The sequence below is a fragment of the Struthio camelus genome, chromosome 2 (assembly GCF_040807025.1).
Source record: "Struthio camelus isolate bStrCam1 chromosome 2, bStrCam1.hap1, whole genome shotgun sequence".
Lineage (NCBI taxonomy): Eukaryota > Metazoa > Chordata > Aves > Struthioniformes > Struthionidae > Struthio > Struthio camelus.
Window position 1 is genome coordinate 63,381,440 of NC_090943.1, and position 20,953 is coordinate 63,402,392.

A 20,953-nucleotide genomic window follows, 5' to 3' on the forward strand; every position below is an offset into this window, starting at 1 on the left:
AGCAGTTTTTTACGAGGTGTTTTCAGTAATTTTAAGCACATGAACAGAAGTGGAAGTGCCCATATTCCCATCTCTTTCTTTCACTGTTCTCAAGATATCTCAAAATCCTTGCCTTCCTTGCAGGAAGCTCATCTAGGTCTGAATTTCCTGTGGAAGGGCAGCATCTTCACATCTCAGCACAGGTAGAAGACAAAAATATGTGGCCATGACATGCCCCTTTTGTCATTTGTTAATTTCTCGTTCTGCTGCCTGCACCTTCTTGCTCCTTCCAATCACCCACCCTGCTCATATCTTCCTTTTTTAAGATTCTTCTCACAGTCCTGGACTGTTCTTCTCCCTTTCTCAGCCTACTTAGGAACCGTCTGTAATTAAGTTTTGCTTGCGAGATCTTAATTCTCATCATTTTTACTTTTTTTCTGGTGATGATTTACCTGTGCATTTTATATTCTGCTTGAAAATAAATTAAAAGCCTTCTGAGTGCTCTACGACAGCAGAAACGTTTCACAAAATGAAACCCAAACCAGTGAAAACTGAACAGGCATATTTGACAGGAAACTGCAGATATTGCTCAGCTCTTTGCCAAATGGCTGACTCTGGTTCCAGCTGACCGCACCTGGGTGCAGTGGATGATGGCTGCCCTGGGCTCAGTGGCAGCTCTGCGTGTCGCAGAATACCACACTCACATAGTGCATGCTCAGTGTCATCTTTTTAGACCAACAGTTAGATAATCCAGCTTTTCTCTGAATACTGCTTTCAGTTTAGCTTCTCTGAAGAAGTATTTATCTAGCCACATCTGTTGTGTCACACCTCCTGCACCCTGACACACTCTTTCTGCTCCCTACCCTACAAACCCTACCTGAGGTAAATATTTGAGAAACTGAGGTCATATGGGACACACTGAGAAATGCAATTACATCCTAAGACACGAGGGGGGAACAAACATGAGTAAAAAGAGGTATAGTATGAAACAAATGTTTTCTTTGAGCTATACTTCAGAAACCCATTGCTCAGCAAACACAACATTTGAACCCCTCTACTCTGAACCTTCCCAAGGTATGCTAAAGATCACCATGGACCAAAGAAAGTAGAATTGGAAAGCAGCCCGCATTTGAATTCTAAAGTGAAAGTGGCTTCAGCCTTTGCTATTGCAGAGCAGATGTTCTGCTATTATACAAAGAAGAATGGCTCTTCAAAGAAGAAAGAAGAATAACAAGATGCCGTTATACTAACAAGTGGCCCAGTCCTGTATCACTGAGATCAGTTAATGCTACCACATAGAGTCCTGAGAACAGGGTTACGGACCAGAGGCTCTTAACTGTTTGCATTTATGAGGAACAGATTGATAATACGTCTAATTTTGTGACATGAAAACATTTAGTTGCTTTTATTTGAAAGGAAGGTGGCTAGCCACAGAAGTTTTGGGTTCAAAAGATGCTAGTTTTATTTCCAGAGAAGGTTTCTATGTGTAAGAATGCTTGAAAGAGCTCGCAGTTGTTTGAGTGCCTCCTCCGCACTCTCTTATTGTGAGAGAAACATAAATTTAAGCTGAGAAGATAAAATGCCCTAAAATGTGTGAAGAGGCAGTCTTATAACCTCGCCAATGCTTACAGAATAAATACTATTGAACTATGCTGAGGATGATATTTAGCATTTGGTACAGTAGCAACTTTTCAAAAAAGCACAGATTTTTCAAGATGGGGAAGTGTCAGTGTACATTTTTTATTGCAGTGTTCTGAATTTGTTTTTTTTTTAACCACTCGTACCAATTCACGGTGAGGGTCTCATGGATTGAGCAACTGCATGATAAAGAACCTTTGTTTAATGTTGAGGGAATTTAGTGGGGCGTGAACTTTTTCTTGGAAGTCAGATATATTCAGGAAACAAAAGCTCACAGCTGAATAATGTCTTATGGCACGTGAATACCTGATAGTTGCGGTCCAACTGCAACATTTTAATTTCTGGAGACAGATCTCAGCAGAGCATTACTGGCTTGAGTGGAATTTTGCAAAAGTTGTGAATCACCACCCTTCATTACACTGCAGAATGGGTACTTTTAATCTGGACATTTTAATAATATTACAATTAACTGTCAGTTTGACCATTCTGGAGACGATAGGGAGACAAAAGGAAAAACATGCCAACTTTCCTCATTTTTTTTTCCTGTGAGACTTGGGTGATAAAAGGCTGATTATCCAGTGCTACATGTGGTAAGAAATCTAGGCAGGTTAGAGATCTAGACAAATTCTCATATTTTAGCTGAGAGATATTTAAACACTGAAAGTTTTCTCCTATAAAGAATACCTCTTACCCCAATCATCTCCGTCTTGCTACTCTGGCAGTGGGATTATCCTAACTATCTCACCAGAACTATAATGATCCAGAAGCTTCATTCTTCCACTGTAAGCAGAAATGCTCTTATGGTACACACATATTTTTTTTCGTCAAGGGATGAATGTTTCTCCAGAGAACCATTCCATCAGGGAAGATGTCGGGGTTTTGTGAAGCTTAATAATGATAAAGGAACATTGAGGCTGTCCAAGGCGGGTTAAAAATCTTGCATGCTATAATTCAGATAGGATACATTTCATATCTACTTCTGTTTAAAACCTTTAGTTTTCATTAATGCTGTATGAGGACACTCAGTGCAGTTGCAGGTTCTCAGGCCTTTGCTTTATCTGCTGCTATCTCCTCAAAGTCGTTTATTTTAAGACAAACAATAGAAAGGATAGAGATGTGCTGAATAGGCAGTGTTCTTGGATATATGTGACAATTACGGGTGTTAAACCTTAACAAAGCATTGCCTTTTTCTCTTCTCCTCCTCTTCCTGGTGTTGCTCCCTTCTTCACTTCTCTTTGCCTCCAGCCTCCCCCCAAAACACATAGTGCTGAGTAGTAAAGCATTAAAATAGACCTTCTGGGTCACTGAGTCTGGTTTCCTGCTAGTACATGAATGAGAACAATTTACGTTTTTATAAACTGTTTTTGCCTCCTTCTACCATGCCTGTACACATATACTTCCTATTGGAAGTTTGGTCTAGAATGTCACCTCTCTTAAGTAAATATTTTTCTCTGATTTCCCAGCTATACTTATTCATAGTTATGTGTCCCTTTCATCTATCCTCGTGTAGGTGTCACCCATTAGCTTGAAAGCTTATTTGCTCCCCTGTTAGTTATCCTGCAGCCACTTACAGGGAGTGTTCACTTTCCTAGGTTAAAAAAGCCTCCTTCTCCTGTCATGGTTTCTTCATTCTGCTGATCATTTATGACTATTTCTTCATAAATTTTCCAGATTGAATTCTTATATTCTAGATTATGAGAAACCAGTACTTCTAAACACATGACATTGCACAGTAGATATTCCTCGTTAACTTAGAATTGAGAATTAGTCTGCTCAGGCTTATGTTGTGAACAGAGCATAAAATGTCTGCTCTAATAGATTCAGTTGCTTTTTATTATGTTCCAAACACCGCTTTTGCATTTGTTCAGAAGACTTCTCCCTTTGCTCCTTAGCAGCTGGTAGCAGTGCAAGAAGGCCTCCTTTTAACAATAGGCTCAATTAATTCAGTAAATATATATGAAGATGGGAAATGGAAAGGATGTAATCCTGCCCCTAGTGAGTCAAGGCTAAACCTTACACTGCGGCTGTGTCTTCCTTCTGTTATCAGATGTGACAGAGTGAAGCCATAGGTTTCATGCAGGTGGAGAAAGCTCATAATTTAGCCAGTTGAACTGAACGTCAGAGGATTATCTGACTTGGATTTGAACTTTACAGCTCTGGCCAACTGTAATAAAACTCTTACCTGAACTGCTGCATAAGTGTTCTTGGAAAAGTTCATGAGCTTTACAGCTCCAAATAAGGCAAAAGGGTAAGTGCAGTTTCTTTTATTTACCCCAATTAAACAACGTTCTTGTAGTATGTAGTAATAAATAGCAGAAAGAGTTTGACTTTTCATTTGGATGCTCCTTTTCTTTGAAAGTTCAGGATTCGTATTTTTTGTCATAACTTGTTCTAACTATTAGTGGTTAGAAGTGCTCATTAAAATGTCTCCAGTTGTTTGAAAGCAATTTTAGGTCTTCTGTATGTCAATTGGGCATGAAGAGAGAGTGCTTAAAAACAAACTTCCCAGCTATTTGGGAATGGGATTTGGGGTACCTAAATGTTTTAGGCATTAAGTTAACCCCTACATTTTTCTAGCTTGCATCTGCTGTAATCTTTTCTGTAATCAGGAAGCGGGCTGAAACACATTTGTATAAACCAGTATAAGTAGGCTGTTGCTGGCAGTCAGGGCTGGTTTCTAGTGCAAGATGATACAGACAGTCTAAACTCATAGGAAAGGATACAAGTAGATTGGAAATCAGTAGAACTGTTGAGATGAACGTCTTTATTTACAGTTAGGTAAGAAAAAATAAAAAGTTTGTTATCATATAGTTTAAACTGGGTCTATCTCTGCGATGCTTAATCGAAGAAGTGGCATTTCCTTGAGTGGATCGTTCTGGTAATTTAAACAGGATTGTTAATATGAGTGATATATGCAGCATGTTAACTTTGAAGAGTTTGGCGTAACATGATTAAACGGCTACAAGATGATAGATTTTCTGTGTAATCTTTGCTTTCATTGTGATGTTATGGCTGAGATTCGTGGATGAATAAAGAGGGAGGAGTAAAGAGGTAACTTTTAATGCTGTATACGGAATAGAAAATTCCTCAGATTAATTCTGGACTAATGTATAAAATCCTGATGTCAACATTCAAGAAAAATGTGTTGAAAAGTTGTAGCAGATGAAGAAAAGATGCAAATATGATTTGAGGCCTGAAGAAAACGCTAGCTTAAGAAGAAAGACTTGAAGGGTATCGCCTGGAGAAGATAAAGTGACATGATTAGATTATTATGTACCTCCATTCGAGGGTACTGTTAAGCTAATAGTAACTGAAGTATGAAGTTAAAATGGAGACTTCCAGATCAGGTTTGAATGAGTGGAAGGAGAAAGAAGAGCACATGCCTACTGAAAGTGAAGCTCCACAAAGAGGAAGCAAGAATTCTGGGAGCAGAGTTTGCTGGAGAAAGTTTTTTAAGCAGCACTGTGTGAGCCAGGCCAACGTGCCTCCAAACCCAGCCCTATCTCCTGGTGAGATGTCATTACCTGTCATTACCTTTTTGATCTATCAGGAAAAGGAGCCAGAAGTCTTATAAATTAAAAAGAAAATATACCATTTTTTAGCCGTGACAGTCCTCAGCCACAGGTAGAAATGTTGAGAGAAGTAATGAATTCTCTATCCCTTGGTCTCAGCCAGTCTCGGATGGAGACCGGCTACCTTTCTGAAAGGTATATTTTACTAGCACAGAGCTCCTGGGCTCAGTGTGGTGGCAACAAATTAAAATGTAACGGCCTGAGATGAGCAGGCCAGACTGGGTGAACTATATAAAAATCTGTGAACTCTGGGCAGCTAACTTAAGCCTTTAGTACTGTCTTTTTCAGCTGGAAGAGCTAGTGCTTCATCATTTACAAGAAGGGTTATGATGTTTAACTCAATTATGTCTGTAAGATACATGGACTTCTTCCTGTGGAGACTGCTCCAGAAACAGAAGACATAATTAGCAGCAGATGATTGCATTGATTGTGTGTTCAGAAACACGTCTCTCTCGCTATATGTAGGGAAAATGCTGCATAAGCATAGTTTGGATGATGAGCAAACCATATGAAAGAATTTTTGTCCATCTCCATCTGTTCGACAGGACACAAATCTTCATAGGAATTAGAAACGGTGCAGTGACTTTCATTTCACCTTTTGAACTAATTGCTATATTTAGACAGGGGGATAGGAGTTTGCAAACTCCTGCTTAGGGGAAAAGCTTAGAGTGATACACTCTTGTGGTATCATCCGTGCATTTGTTCCGCCAGTACTCTGCTTAAGGGAAAGAAATCATGGATTGGATGTTCAGCAAAGGATATTTTGCAGAAAATTATGAAAGACGTTTTGGCTTTCAGATGGGATTACTGTCTTTCTTTTAGTACAGAATATTTATCCAAATTCTGGTTGGTAGATACTAGTCCTCCTATTGTAGTCATCACTAACGACTGCAGTGTATGCCCCTGTGACTTGACATCGTTCTTCCCTCTGCCCCCAGTTTGTTTCGGACGGTGTCTGTCCCTGCTATGCTCCATTCTGATCCATGCCTACTAGTACATAACAGAGTACATTACTTGATGATGCGTATGTCTTTCTGGAGATCCGCCTGCCATCTTACGAAGACAAGAGAAATACGTACACACATCCTCGTTCAATGGTTGGTCTTTTTTATTTTCTGTTCCTTTCTTTGTACGTGTTGCTTAGATGATAAATCTTCCAGGTAAAGAATATGATGCTCGTATGCCCATAATGTGTCCAGCATCCAGTCTTGTATGCAAAACTACTTTTAGCATGTTCTTGTATTCTTTTACTAAAGAAGTTACATCATCATGTTTCACAAGTTGGTATTGACATTATTTCGGTAATGGCCTTGTGATTTTACTGATAGAGAAACCTCTTTACTGCTTCAAAACTAAGATCATGGCCTTTCATACCCACAACCTTGAAGACAGGGGGGAAAAAAGGGACATTTTCTATGTTCTCTTGCCTTTTCAACATACAAGCTCAATGGCATACTCATTTGTCAATATTCAATTTAGTAAAAATTTAGAAATCTCTCATTTCATACTTTGGAAGAAGTTTCCCTTGCTTTCACAGCCCACAGCTTGAGTGGTTAAGGTTAAAGAGTTAAGGTTTAGCAAGGCTTCTGCTGAGTACTTTTAAAAGTGCCTTCTAGAAAAGAAATTAGAGATGTGACTAGTACTAATATTTCACAGTATGATGCAAAGCCATTGCCTTGCTGCTCATGGTAACTTCTGTTCTTTGGGAGCCTCTAAATTACAAAGCCAACAAAGGAACTATGAACTTGAATGAATACTCTCTCCTGGAGACTCCAGGAGAGAAATCTGAGAGTAAGAAGAGTGTGGAAGCTAAGCATAAAGAAAAGTTATGTGGTGTTAGCACAGCTTACCTTTGCTTTAGATCCTATTTGAAAAGGAAATGCTGATATACTTTGCAGCGTTATTGCAGACCTCAAAACTGGAGTGAAAGGAGAGATTGAGGGAGGGAATTGCATATCATAGACATCAAAGCATTTTTTTTCTTCAGATTACAGGAGCATTTAAAATGCTTAAAAAAAATATACTCAGCTCACTGACAGCTAGGATGGAAGCAATGTATTGAGACCAGGAAGACAGTTCATGTGTAGGACTGAATCGCAGTAAGGCTTTCTCTGAAAGCTCAGGCTTCTCTCTCCAGCCTGCACCAGCCTTGATACAGGGGGAAGAACTGAGCTTCTAACACAGGATACCTCTCAGAGCTCTCTCAGCAGGGACACTGAAGCACGTACTGGCTGTACTACACTTTACACTCCTCCCTCCTTCCCTCCATGTGACCTCCAAGGCACTGGAGGAGCGTATGACAGAAAAGGAAGCCTTTTGTTGTGGTGTCAGTGGCCAGTTAGGCATGGACTTTTTTGGATGTCTGTGTACAAGGGGCCATTGCCTTAGACATCCATCTTTGAAAAACTGTATGCCTCCCCCTATTAGCACCCCTTTTTGTTTATCCCTACTGCCCTTGCCCATAAGAAGGAGGTTCAGTCTTCTCTTTTAATCATGTAGGACAAAGAGCTAAGAGAGCTTCAGAACTGCAGGAAAAATGCCTTGATCTTAAATGGCTGGATGAAAATAGCCCTTTAATACAGTGAGACGGCCACCTGAAATGTGCTTTCTGACTGCCACTTCATCAAACAACCTTTTACACTTCTGTCAGTGCCTCCCAGTGTCCTGTGAATGAGTAATGAAGGACCCATTCCATCTCCCTCTACTGGTGACACAAACCCTGTGCTGGGGTACCCTGACTGTCCATATTTGATACCAAATAACTATTTTTTTCCCCTCAGAAATTATATTCTTAGGTTAAATCACTCGAAGATAGCCCAGGTAAAGATGCAAAAGAAGCAGAAGGCTGGCATAGTTCATTCAAAGTCAAACAAACAGACCCAGGGCAGAATATGCATATGAGACGTATGAGAGCAAGATCCAGCCTGTGTAAAGGGGATGCTGTCTGATATGCTGGCTGGCTGGAGGTCTGTATTTTGTTCTAGCTTCTCCCAGAATTCAAATGGATTACCTTGGCCAAAGCACTGGACCTTTCTGTGACCCAGTTTCTCCTCCAAGGGAAGATGATTAATCATATCACTGGGGATTTTTTAGGCTTAATTCATTCACATTCATGCAATAGTTTGTGATTAGTGGAAATAAAGATATTATGAAAAGAAATGAAACAATTCTAAAGCAGCTGTCTCGTTGGCACAATATTAAAGCAACTGGTTATGGGAACTTAATTGAAGGAAATGAGGGTTATGATTAGTTAGCACAGAAGCAAATATGTGACCCACAGCCTGATGAGAATGTAACTCCACACCTCTCTGCTCTGAAAAAAATACTGAGCCATGACACAGGCCTATATTTTTTGTTATGATTTGAAGATGCTTTGGTAACGAAATCTAGGATTTTCTTTATGTTTGGCTCTCCCTCTCACCTCCATTTTGGAGTTCTGATCAGTGTGTGTCACTCTGAAAGACCTGGTGGGATCCTGCAAGGCATGTTGTGCCGGCAGAGTGGGCTTAATCTGCAAATGGAATTGCTGCGCTCACTGAAGGAAACTACTCCACTGAATAAGGATGATGAGAGAGAGACTGAAACTGCACTTATCTGCACCAGAAATATTGCTCTTGCTTTGGTGCCTGGATATACAGCTCACAACGTGATCTGCATTAGGGCATCGGTGATCTCTGCAGCTGGTGAAATGGTCTCACACACACAATCATTGGGATTGTTCTAAATCCTCCTTTGCTGTGGTGGTTTCTACCCCCTCTTTGCTTTCTCTCTGCTTGCCTAACAGTTGTCGGAAGGAAAAATCGTCAGCACAGAACCATGTCAATGTGTCAATCTTGTTTCTTAATATATCTGTAGTGTGCTTTCATCACTGTATAAACATGGTGCTTTGGATTTTTGCTCACTGGGGGTGTTACCATGACTTTTTGCAGTATGGAATAGCCACACCGCAAGTGTGGCAAGAAGTCAGGGAGCTAAATGGTATCATTCCACAGCTACATTCAGCTCACAGGCTAGGAGTTTAACATCCCTCCTCGAGGTGAATGCTGAAAGAAATCAAGACATCATTTTGATATTCCTTAAACTATTAGTGAATAACAAGACGTCTTTCAAGAGCATAATAAGTTGTCTTTGAGAGTTGAAGGTGGAGAAAAAAAAAGGCAAATAGACTGATTTTATTCAGATCACTTTTATCAAGGAGCAGTTATGCTTGGCAGGCTGGATCTGTTTATCTGGCATATAAAGCACGAAGGTGCTTCAGTAGCATTTTTCTTCTTTAAAGCTTGTTGGCAGAAGCCTTCTGCCTCTGTCTCTTACCACACTCCTTACTTTCCTTTGTGCCCTTTGTTGTACAGGTCTATTTTATTGCCCTCCTTTCCTCATGCTGCTCCCAACGTTAAGCTGTGTTGTAGAGCAGGGGAAGGGAGATGAACGCTTGAATAGTCCCATGCTGTGTATACTTTTAACTAACATTGTCCCAGAAAACTTTAGAACATCTTCCATTCCACTTGTGTACCATCTGCCAAAGATTTCTGTCAACAAGGCTTGTCTGATATCCAGGGGAAGGCTTCCAGACACCTGCTGGTATTTTACAGCAAATGATCTGGAGGAGGAAGGAAGAGAAGGGCATTGTCACCAGCTTACAATCATGTTAGTGACTTTCCATTTTGTCATGGTAAACTTGAATTAATTTTGAGGCTCATCAATATTGTGTGTTCTGATATCTAAAAAAGCCTGGGATCTTATTTTGCACCGCATGGTGTTATCATTGTGTTCACACTCATTTTGTATTAACACACCCTCAAAATTCCACATCTATATTCTGCAAATATCTGAAGACCTGCTAGCATCCAGTATAGTCCAGTGTGGGATCAGCCCATCTATCTTGTATTATGATTCCATTTAACATTGCTGTAAATGAAGTGGGACCTTGCTTGCATTCGGTAATTTCCTTTTGCAAATATGTATACCAGTAGGCAACTCTTGAAGCAATGTAATGGTAGCACATGTAAATCTAGCAAAATATTGTTATGAATAGTGATATAGACTGATGAGGATGAAAAAACCTTCCAGAGGCCTTATACTTTTTTAATGGTGCATGACAGTCCTTGGTGTTGTGCTGGAAGCTAAATATTACAACTCTTGATTCCAGTGAGGTATAGAAGAGCAGCAGCTCTGATACCATGGTTGGAGAGGTGTGCATTAGGTGGCTCTGAATCCCTTCCACATTAGTCAGCATATATGACTCTAGAAGATGGAGCTGGATTAAATTGCCCTTCCAGAACCAGCAACGATTTACAGGGATGTTTATGAGAGTCAGTATTTCTCGGTACTCATTGCTCGGTATTCTTTGCTCTGAGCTGTGTAAAGAGAGCCTAACGTTAACAAAATAATCATGTTTTGACTTCTGTAAAGGTGGTTTATGGGCAAAATAAATGGGAAAATAATTCAAATCCAACCTCTTGTATATCTTGCCTTACTTTTATTTGTTGGATTTTCACTTGAAGTTGGTGAACTTTTCAAGTAGGTAGTAAGTACCTATCAGAAGATGAATTCAGAATAAAAAGATGCAACATAATTCTGCCTGGTTTGTACAGGTTGCCAAGTACAGAAAGTGTACTAGAAGCAAAAGAGGCATGTTTTCTGAAGTTAATTAAATGATACATTTTGGCACAGGGGTAGAAAGGAATCTGCCCACCTCATTGTAACTATCCAGGTTGGACAGTGTTTTTTGTTCTTCGTAAGTGGCTAGTGGAAATCAAAAAAGATTTTATTAAAGCTCAAATAAGGAAGCTGGGCTAATCTTAAATCTAGCAGTTTATTTTCTTCAGAAAGCTGTACTTCCTTTAGAAATCTGTCAGGGCTGATCCTCCCATTCATGGAAGCCTTTCAGCCTTCTGCTCCTTGAATCTAGGCACAAATAGTGATATTCTGGAAAAAGCAAAGTGAAATCTTCGATGAAAATTGGTAAGGCTTAAGGGATTAAAAACAAATTCTTTCAATTTGAAATATTTTCTGAGTTTGATACAGCAGAGCTACTGAGCATGGGCTTTTATCCTCTGCATAGGAACCCGGTTATATATTATTATTTTTAAAATTCTTTATGTTCCCAAATGTGGATATCAATAGGTAATGGATGAACGTGCCAGCACCTCCCAGAAACGGGACTAGCAGCATCTTATTTTAGTTCTAGTGAGATATATGCGCTTGAGTCATTCTGTGGTTTTTAATGGGTTTTGAATCTCTTCAACCCATATTTTCAAAGGAATACACTAAAACTAATCTGGAAATGGACACTTCCAGCTCAGACTGCATCATCGGGTACACCTGGTAAGGTAGTTGGTGTTTCAAATTGGGTATACAAAACTTCCAGTGCCCGGAAATAGTTTAGTTCAGACCTTTTAAACCAGTATCTGTTACAGCAGTACTAGATGGGTATAGGCCACTGTTGGAATAGATACAGAAATGGGCTAATTCAGCACATAGCAGCGAGGCCTAGCTGATAAATTTCTTGAGGTATATCTTGTCTTTGAGATCTCCACAGATAAAAGGTTTCTGTACCAGGAGAGATTATTATTAACATTCATAAATAAAACATGTAGGTTGAATCATGTTGAATATTGATTCCCAACCTAGCTGTCAGAGAGCAAAGATCACCACAAGGTAACAAATCTACCAGTTGCCAGTGTTTCTTTAAAACCTTCGCTCCAGCCTGAGCATGCTTAAAAAATTGATGTGTGCACGTAAATCTTGCTGAATAAAACAGCTTTCAGACCAAACCACCTTAAATTGTTACTGAGGAAGGATTATTTATCTTCTTCTTTGTTAATGAACCTCACCACTACTATTTGGGTTTTGGTGTCCGATTCTCTCTGCGCTGTGACCCCCGGACTGGCAAGCCCAAATATGCAGGCAAAGTTTTGTTGAGGTGGTGGATGACCCATGAAGAGCCCTTCCAGGGCAAGGCCCGAACCCTCCGCACCATGCTTGTTTCGGGTTGGTAGGTTTGTGGAAAAGCAAATGGAGGGGCAGAGGCTGCCGGCATCATTCCCTGGGTGTTCTGTCACAAAACAAAAGGAGAGAAATTAAGGAGTGCAGTAATTGTATAGCAGATGATGTTTTCTTGCAGTGCAGTGTTTGAGAGGTGGGACAAATACAGAGTGTAGTATTGTTAAAACATTAGGAGAAATAATCTTCTTTTCTGTCTGGGAGACGAGCTGCCTGCAGGCTGTGGTTCTAATTTCAGCCTCTTAGTGCCTGTGTATAGAAGACATGTCTTTTACCATAACCTTGAAATAAGTCTTTCAGCTTTCCAGCTCAAAGATAATTTACTGACTTCCTGCACCCCCGTATTGCCCCTTCTACTGGAAGCTGAATATGACACTTTGGCCTTTCGCCTTCTCCCCTTGCCCCCAGCCTTTTGTAATTAGGGAATTTAAATCTAATCTCACCTCATAGGCCAGAATGGCATTTAGAGAAAACAGCTACTCACTCACAGAGCACTCAAGATAAAAAGAAAAAAACAAAAAAACCCCTTTGTGTTGCTTCTTTAGTAGCAGAGATGGTGTTATGTACACTTCTGTATAGTGCAAACATATTGATCAGATTTATTGTAAATACACTGAGCTTTTAATTCCCCTAACCTGTAGTTATCTCGTGGGGATATAGGAGTAAACTTTAGAATGTGGATTGTTGCTTTGTTTGCCTGACTATGTTTAGATGCCCATTCCTGGTTTAATAGTACTAGTTTCTGAGTACTGTTAAAGAATTGATTTGGGTCTGTTTTTTCTTGGCAAATCAGCATGGATTTGGGGAACAGCTTATTCCCTTCCCCTCTGAAGCATTCATAGAGGTGATTTTTTTTCTCAGTTCCTCTTATTTTTTCTCAGTTCCTCTTCAAACTCAATATGCAGGGTTTTTTTGGTCTTTATGTTTTGTGTCACTTCCTTAGGCCTCTGAGTTTCATCCTCTGGATTCTTTTCACTTCTTCTGCATACTTCTTAAAAGCGCATTTTCCCAAAGTAGATTATATTCTAGCTGAAATGGGCTAGAGATATCTCACCTGTAAAACTCCTGTTTATATCCCAGTCTCTGGTAGGAGAAGATTCACAGTAAGCACAAATAATACAGAGAGAATAAAAAGCTCAAATATTACATAATTGCAATTAAAGACAGTAGTGATGCATTACAAACGTTGATCTAAACATCAATACTCACTGTGTAGATGTACCTTGCATTGTAAAGGTGTCATATCCCAGTGGCTGAACAAAGTTTAGTAGGAGGTGAAATTTCAGAAATCCTCTGTAAGCGACAAGTAGTACAGTGTATGTGGGGAGAAAAGGGGAAAGAGTGTACATTAACTATTTCAGGATTTTTTTTCTCTCTTTTAGGTTATAATATGCAAAAATTCAAGGTGTTTTTGCTTGTCCTCTGGACTGACCTAGAATTGGAATCCCGGTTCTGATGATATGCTAAGTAATGGTTAAGATATAGTGCTGCTGAGATGCTTCTCACTAAAACAGAGAAACAATTAAAGTAATTCTTTAAAAAGACAGTGGTCAGAAGAAAAGCGGAAGAGAGAAGACCAAGCTATTCATTGTGCTCTTAAGCCATATATAACGTTAAAACCAGAGAATTCTCTGTTTGTATCAGGTTGCATGTGACAGTACAAAATAGAAAATGGCGTACTGGCTGTGCTTAGGAAAGGTGATGAATGCAGAGTAGTTAATAACCCACCCGACTGCACATAACTAGCAGCATTTAGGTCAAGCGCTGGTTAAGGCCCCAAGAAGCTGAACTGCATCTATTACAGAAGAAATAGATACAAAGGCATTTGACACAAAAGAAATAGAAAGGACTTGGATACCTCTGGAAAGCATCTTGGACTGCTCACTCGCTACATGTCTCAGGACTAAACAGTATTTACTGCTGGGCTCCCAAATGCCGTGGATTGCCTGCCAACCTTTAGAGAGTGTGCCTAGCATAATAATGTTCAACCTAGATCTTTTGCTCTGTGCTCACGTAATATGGTATTTGCTCTTTGGCAGCATCTGTAAAGGAGGGAAACAAGAATCGTTATTCCAGAAACATACTGAACTGGAGCCGTAGCAATTATATCTGCATGGTAGTTGCTGAAACAGAGGCACAGAGGTCCCCAGCGCTGTGTTTGAAGCCTAACAAAAAACAAAAGCTACACAAAACCTCCCCCGAACGGTGTTACCAATTGAGTTGGGAGAGGGAATCTCAGTCTGACCTGTCTGCCTCCGTGTTCCTTAGGGTGCTACATTTGTAGGAGGAAGGAAAACCCAGGGGAGGCTCTGTGGTTGAGTTGGTCAGGTCTCTGCTATTTCAGCTACAAACCCTATGAACTGCAATGTAGAGGAAGTAAGGGTACCTGCTTCCTTGCAGTTCTGAGATACGTTTCTGTACAGCTTGCTGGGTTTGTATTTTCTGTTTGTTGTGTTTATTTTTCCTTCTCTTTATTTGTCCTACTCTGACCAAGCAGCCAACTGGGTCATAATTGTTTTCTGAGTTAATTACTGATGGCTTCTTATGATGTGATGGAGTCGGTTCTGCTTTAGCAAACACAGGGAGGTTTTTGGTTCAAGGTGTTGCCTGCAGCCTACCTCAGTACTTTTATGGCTTGCTGGTAAATTGTCACTGGGAACAAGGCTGATAAAAGGCTAAGCTTCTATAAAATAGATGCAGATCAAGTGCAGAACTTGTCTTGTGAATGGATCGCTTTGGCCCTTGGTGACAAACACTGAGGAGAGCGCTGGCAATTTGTTATGGGTAATGCCCCTCTTTAGAAATCTGGCAAGACCTACGTACATTGTGTCAGTCTTAGGAATTGTTACTGATCCCCCTAACTTGCCAAACAGCCTCAAAGAAAGAAAGTGAATGAAAAATAGAACAGGCCCAGATCATTGCTCAACCTCAAAGTTTCCTATTGCTAGTGTTCCTGAGTGAGGGCATAAAAATGTTCAAATCAGATCTTTACAACTATTTCTGATGCCCATTTTAGAAATGCCTTGTCAGACTGGTCATAAATAGGCTGAATATGCTCTTTTTTCCAGAAACCATGCATGCAGAATCCAAGGCCTGAATAAAAATTAGAAAAAGTTAAGAATATTGGAAAGAATTAGGAACCCAGTCCAGACTAATAACCAGAAAGATATTTGCAATAGAGCTAGAGGGTTTTTTTTGTTTTTTTTTTTCCTTTGGTCAAGCTACTGTTAGAGGACATTTTCATTTTTATTTATTTTGATATGATGTCTCTGGTACCAGAACCTTTATATTCCATGAAACTTATTTAGCCAGGAAATGATTAAAATATGCAGCAGACAGACTGAAATAGACTGTAATTCTTAACTAAGTACTGTGTCCCCATAACCTTACTGACTATTATTTGTTTCTAATAAGAATAATGGCTTGGAAGACCAAACTGCAAACTGTAAGGCTAGTTTAAAAGGACCGTTTATGCTACTTAATGTGAATACAGTAAAGGACTTTTGTTCCCATGAATATAATTGTAGAATTATATTCATATGTGTAATTATGTTCACACATAATACATCATTAGTACAAAGATTTATAAACTTAAAGGGTCAGACTCTGGATACTTTTTTCCATTCCCGCTTTGACTTCTGTCTTCTCCCTAGCTTCCCTTCTCTACTCCCCCAGAAAAGGATAAAATCCAGTATAGAAGTGCTTGTAAAACCCTGTTTCACTGTATGCAAACCAACAATGACTCTTGGATGCCCATAGAGAAGAACAAAACATCTAGATTGTACTTCTGTCATGGCAGTATATAAATAGACTTTCAGGAAAAGTCTGTTGTCATCCAAAGAGGGTTAACTCCTTCTCCTTTCTCTCTGCATAGGAGAGCACTCGGAAATGGGTGTTTTTCCCTGTCCGTCTTTTAGAATGATGTGGGATCACTCAACACTAAAGGCATTCACTGAGGCTGTTTATCTCTGTCATTTAGGTTGAATTGAGTCATTTCTATTGCTCTGTGGGCTTCCAGTCAGCAGAAGATCTAGTGGTATTGCTGGGGCATGGTTTCCGGATAGGCCTGGGCAGAGGTCAATTGAATTGGTAGCTAATTTGGTACACCCATTTTATGTTTGTCTAAATGACATTATGGATGAACAACGTGGTAGTTGATTCCAGCATTGAATGAGAGGAAGAAGAGAACTGCAAAAGGGGAGGGTAGGCTGGGATACTTGGGACTGCTTGTTGGCCAGTGCATTGTAGCCTCTCGTTAGCAGTGGCCATGATGTTATATGTTTCATATCAAGTGAGCGGGTTAAGAGCTGCTCAGCCGACACCTTAGACTGTAACTCCATCTCACCATCACGACCATCAGCAGTAGAACTGGACTGTAGCTTGCATAGATCATAGTGCACGTCAAAGTGAGGGAAGGAGAAAACAGATTATTTGTCGCATGTTTGCATAAAAGAAAGCTGTAAGAGAAAGAAGCTTCCCCTGCCCCCCACTTAGTACATAGTACTGCCAGCCTGGACTATTTAAATGCTAAGAATTGCACCTCAAATCATGAAACTGAATTTTTCATGATTTTGGGGTTTTTTCTTCACCTTTTCTTTACTTTCATTTGCAGAACTTCTAGGTCAGGTTTACAAACTTCCTTTGAAACTGCAAAGACTAAATACTTCGTGCTTTAAAAAAACCCTAAGACTTGTATGTAATCACCGGACTCCAGGAACTGCAGCATTAAGAAAAGTGTAAAATAATGTGCAGTGACTGTAAAATCTTGGAAGGGGAAACAGGGAACTTGTTGCCTTTCTATTTTCATGATACATAGCCCAAAAACGAAAAGCAAATCCTGGACACAACACAGCTTTGAAAATAGCTGTACACAGATAACACTTCACCACTCTGAAAACAGTTTAGCTTTCGCCCCACTGCCTGGGTCAACCAACAACTACTGTTACAAATTTTCTCTGCAACATTTTTTACTATCCACTGGAATAAACAGGGAGTGATGCAGAGGAGTAAACAGGGAGAACTTTGCCTTTCACAAATCTGTGCTATTCAAGTCTGTACATAAAAGTAGTTTATGTAGTGTTACAGCAGTGATGTACTCTTTAAGAAAATCTTTTTCTTCCACCTTTAATTTCTGAGTCCACTTGCAGGTTGAGCTATAACACAGTAAGACAAATGTATTTGCTATGCTACAGATACAATCAGAAATCGATTTACGCTGTTCTTTTGGTCCAGACTTACGTTTACCGCAGCTGGGAACTGAAGAAAGAACCCATACGGGGAAAAAAAATGATGCTTTTTCTCTGAGGTCTTATTCGTGATTATGCAGTAAATGAGCTGGGCTGTGCAAAGACATAGGTCATCTTCATTTTTTGTTATTGTGTTAAACTTCATTATGCAACCAGTGTCACAGAAGCTTACTTTATAAGAGAATTCTTAAGCAGAACGGTTGCTGCAAGCAACAGATAGTTGTGACCAAGCTCCTGATATATTTCCCCTGAAAATATACAGATGATATCAGACTTTTCTATCTGAAGCAAAAAAAGCAAGAGATGGGGGTTGGAGGAGGCGAGTAGAGAATACAGTTATTGTGCGAATTGCTATGTATGGATATTTTCTTTTAATTCTGTACTGGCAGTAAGTTGAGTAAATTTGGACACAAATTTAAAAATAAGGAACAGCTGCCTCCAGGAACAGACTGTGCTCTTACACATATGGTGGCAGCATGCACTTAACGCAAAAGAAAACACAAAGAACATATTTTCCGGCTGGTACAGAGACAGTCGTGCTAGCACTGTGCAAAAGTTTTGTGCTGAGCTGCAACCCCTTGCACTTTAGGCTATGTTAACAACATGTTTTCCTTCCCCCTCCTGTGAAGGGTTGGCGGAGATAGTTGGAGAGTTTGCGCTAAGTTTGGCAGGGTTTACCTGAAACGCTAGGCCCTTCCAGAATATGGGTTTTTCTACTAGGAAATGTTAACATTTTAATTTGGACTAGAGGCAGACTATGAGTAACCTGCCAAGCAAAGGAAGTGGCGAGTGGCTTCCTCAAAATATCTTGAAAGGACTAAAGGCCTTTCCTGGGAGCAGGAGTGTCTTGGAAGAAGACTAGAGAAGAAAGCCTAAAAATGGGATCTCTCCCATTTTTAGGGAGAGGAAAAATTTGTCGTTGGTAGCACTGATAGCGCTGTCATAAACAGCTCATAAAAATTGTTTATCTGGGAGGAGTCTTCACTAGATGTAGCAGGAACAATGGACATTTCCGTAATGGTATTAGTCCATTGCTAAACAGAGAAGGCGATATTTGTAGTGGTGAAGAAAATGCAGATACCTAGTTGCAATGAGCAGCATGATATACTTTTTTTTCATGTGAAGACACAAGATGTTCCACTGCATCAGTAATCTGAGAAGAGACAAGATGCCTGTCCAATATAGGTGTTTGGGAATGCTGGGTGTCCTGTGCCTCAGACTTCCATGCAGCTTGGCTGAGGAGATGTCTGGCCTCTTGAGGAAATACTTTAAATACTTTCATAAATCTTGAAATAACTGGTGAATTCTGAGAGACTGGAAAAGAGCTACTATCGTGATTACACTAAAAAAGGGCATGCAGAGGATGCAATGAATTAAAGGTTGATGGCAGTTCAAGCGAAAGAGTGACAAAGCAGATATGGGAGTCATTTGATAAAGAGTTAAGGGATCAGACTGTAACTAATGCCAGCAACATAATTTTATGGAAAATAGGTGTCCTCAAACAATCCTAATCTCTTTCTTAGAGTTTGGTTAATAAAGATAAGTAGAGGTAGACTTCAATAAAGCATTCAGCCCATAAATAAATTCTGAAGAAAGTTCTGACTCTGAGGACTTCTGTAAGCCCTTATGAAGCCTGTTCCTGTTGTGTCAGAGAAGGTCTGGACGCTGCCTGGGTTTCTTCTGCCTTTTGTGTATTCTTTTAGGTGTTCTCAAGTGTGAGTTCACAGCAAGGCTTTCTTCTCTCAGTCAGGTGCTTTAAAAAGGGTGTCCCTCTGCTACCTAGGCTACCCTCAGCTTTCACAAAGCTGTAGGAAGTTAATAGTCTTTGACCCTCTTATCCTAGATAAATACAGTTAAAATTGTTTAAATATTCCAAATTGACTACACGTTGTGGACACACAGGCAGGTGGACAAACGCAATGATTGCACAAGCCTTGTTTCCCTAAGGCAGGCTAAAGAAAAATAGTATATAATAAGAAGGTAGCATGTTTTGAGGAGTTTAAAAAAGGGCACATGTAAGCACCCCATTCCTGAATGGGCTGCACTTCTTTTGGGCTCTCATATCTTACAGGAAATCACATGATAATGATAGTCATATTACTCGATGTTTAAAGACTAATTCTGCCACTGAAATTATACTTCAAGCCCCTGTAACACAAACACGAGTTTTGATGCACATAAATTTGTATGCATATATTTACCCTTTATTAATCTGTTGGCCAGGTCTGTACTACCATTCCCCATCGTGCTGTCAAATAAGAGCATCTTTGGTGCAAACTTTGTTCATGTGGCAAAAGCTCATTGTAGGTCTGTGTGTACAGTGAAGAGTATATCACTCTTGAAGCTCTGTTTTGTACTTCAAATTATCTTAGTCCTCAATATAAACTGGAGGAAACACTGGGCTCTACCTTACATGGGTTTGTCAGTTCAAACTCATTCTAACAGCTAGAAATTACAGCTGTAATTTGAAGTTTATGCCCTCTTCCCCTGCTAAGCTGTCTAGGCTGTATGGCACGGTGTATGGCATAGAGCTGACTTTGCTCCTATTGCTTAGAGAATTCTCTTCTGTTAATCCAGTGGAGTCAGCAAAGCCAACTTCCTGTCTGTTTTGTGTTATTTCAGCTGTAAAGTTGGTGAAATAGGGGAGAAGCAGATAGCATTTGGTCCTCTGTCTTCTGGATCTTTCAATAGCCGGTGCTTTTTAAGCAGATGGCTCCTAGATATGTTTTATTAGCAGACACCAGTGCTCTGTAGAACCCATGTGTCGCCAGCCAGTAAAATATAGCTGCTGTCTTTAACAGGAATATCATGGGTTAATGTAATAGTGTTGGCAGGGTCCCAAGGGGTTCCTTCATGAGTCATTAGTGCCAGTCCTCCCTGCTCCAAGCAGACCTACTGGAACACAGTATGCAGGTTCCACTAACTAGAAAGATGCTTTGCGTATAACGAATCCTGTTTGGCTGCAGTAGGAGAGAATGATACTTAGTATTCAAAAGAAAACACATTTTAATGATATGTCAACTCTATTGACTGCACTGTGCAAAAATGGAGATAAATACTTAATGCTATATTACATAGAATGTGCCTTCTTAAATTCTCTTCCTCTCTCCTTTCCTTAACCTCTTTGCTGAGTGTTTTCTCAGTGAACAGGTATGCGTATTGGTATTGTCAGTGTCTGCTTGGCTTGTGCTGTCACAGTAGATTAGTAATGTCAATGAACTAGACTGGTTGTTTTTTCTCCCTACTGAAGCGTACAGTGAATATGAGATGCAAGACCAGTGTCTCAGGGGAATGGGTGGAGCACTGAGGAACTGAATTTTGCTTGATGATTCTGCAGTGTTGGCCTATGCCAGGTGTAGCTCCAGGATGAGTGAGAAATGCCATGTAATTCCTCCCAATTTTGAGAGTTAGGGAAAGAACCTGAAGAAGCAGCAGTTGGCTGAGGTGCAGTGGAGAGTTTCACCTCCACTGCAGTCTCTGCCCTTAAGGGCAGGAATTTACACGAAAGGAAAC

At 40.1% G+C, this 20,953-nt stretch overlaps 1 long non-coding RNA gene across 2 annotated transcripts; it reads right to left on the reverse strand.

Annotated features, from left to right (window-relative positions):
• Positions 1 to 11,892: 11,892 nt before the first annotated feature.
• LOC138066178 (uncharacterized) lies at positions 11,893 to 14,159 on the reverse strand. Of its 2 annotated transcripts, none has more exons than XR_011139419.1 (3): positions 14,053 to 14,159; positions 13,404 to 13,487; positions 11,893 to 12,246 (listed from the first exon to the last, which is right to left on the reverse strand). It is a non-coding gene; the product is annotated as an uncharacterized lncRNA (long non-coding RNA). The 2 variants fall into 2 exon arrangements; XR_011139420.1 differs by lacking the exon at positions 14,053 to 14,159 and adding an exon at positions 13,627 to 13,694.
• Between the last annotated feature and the right edge of the window lie 6,794 nt (positions 14,160 to 20,953).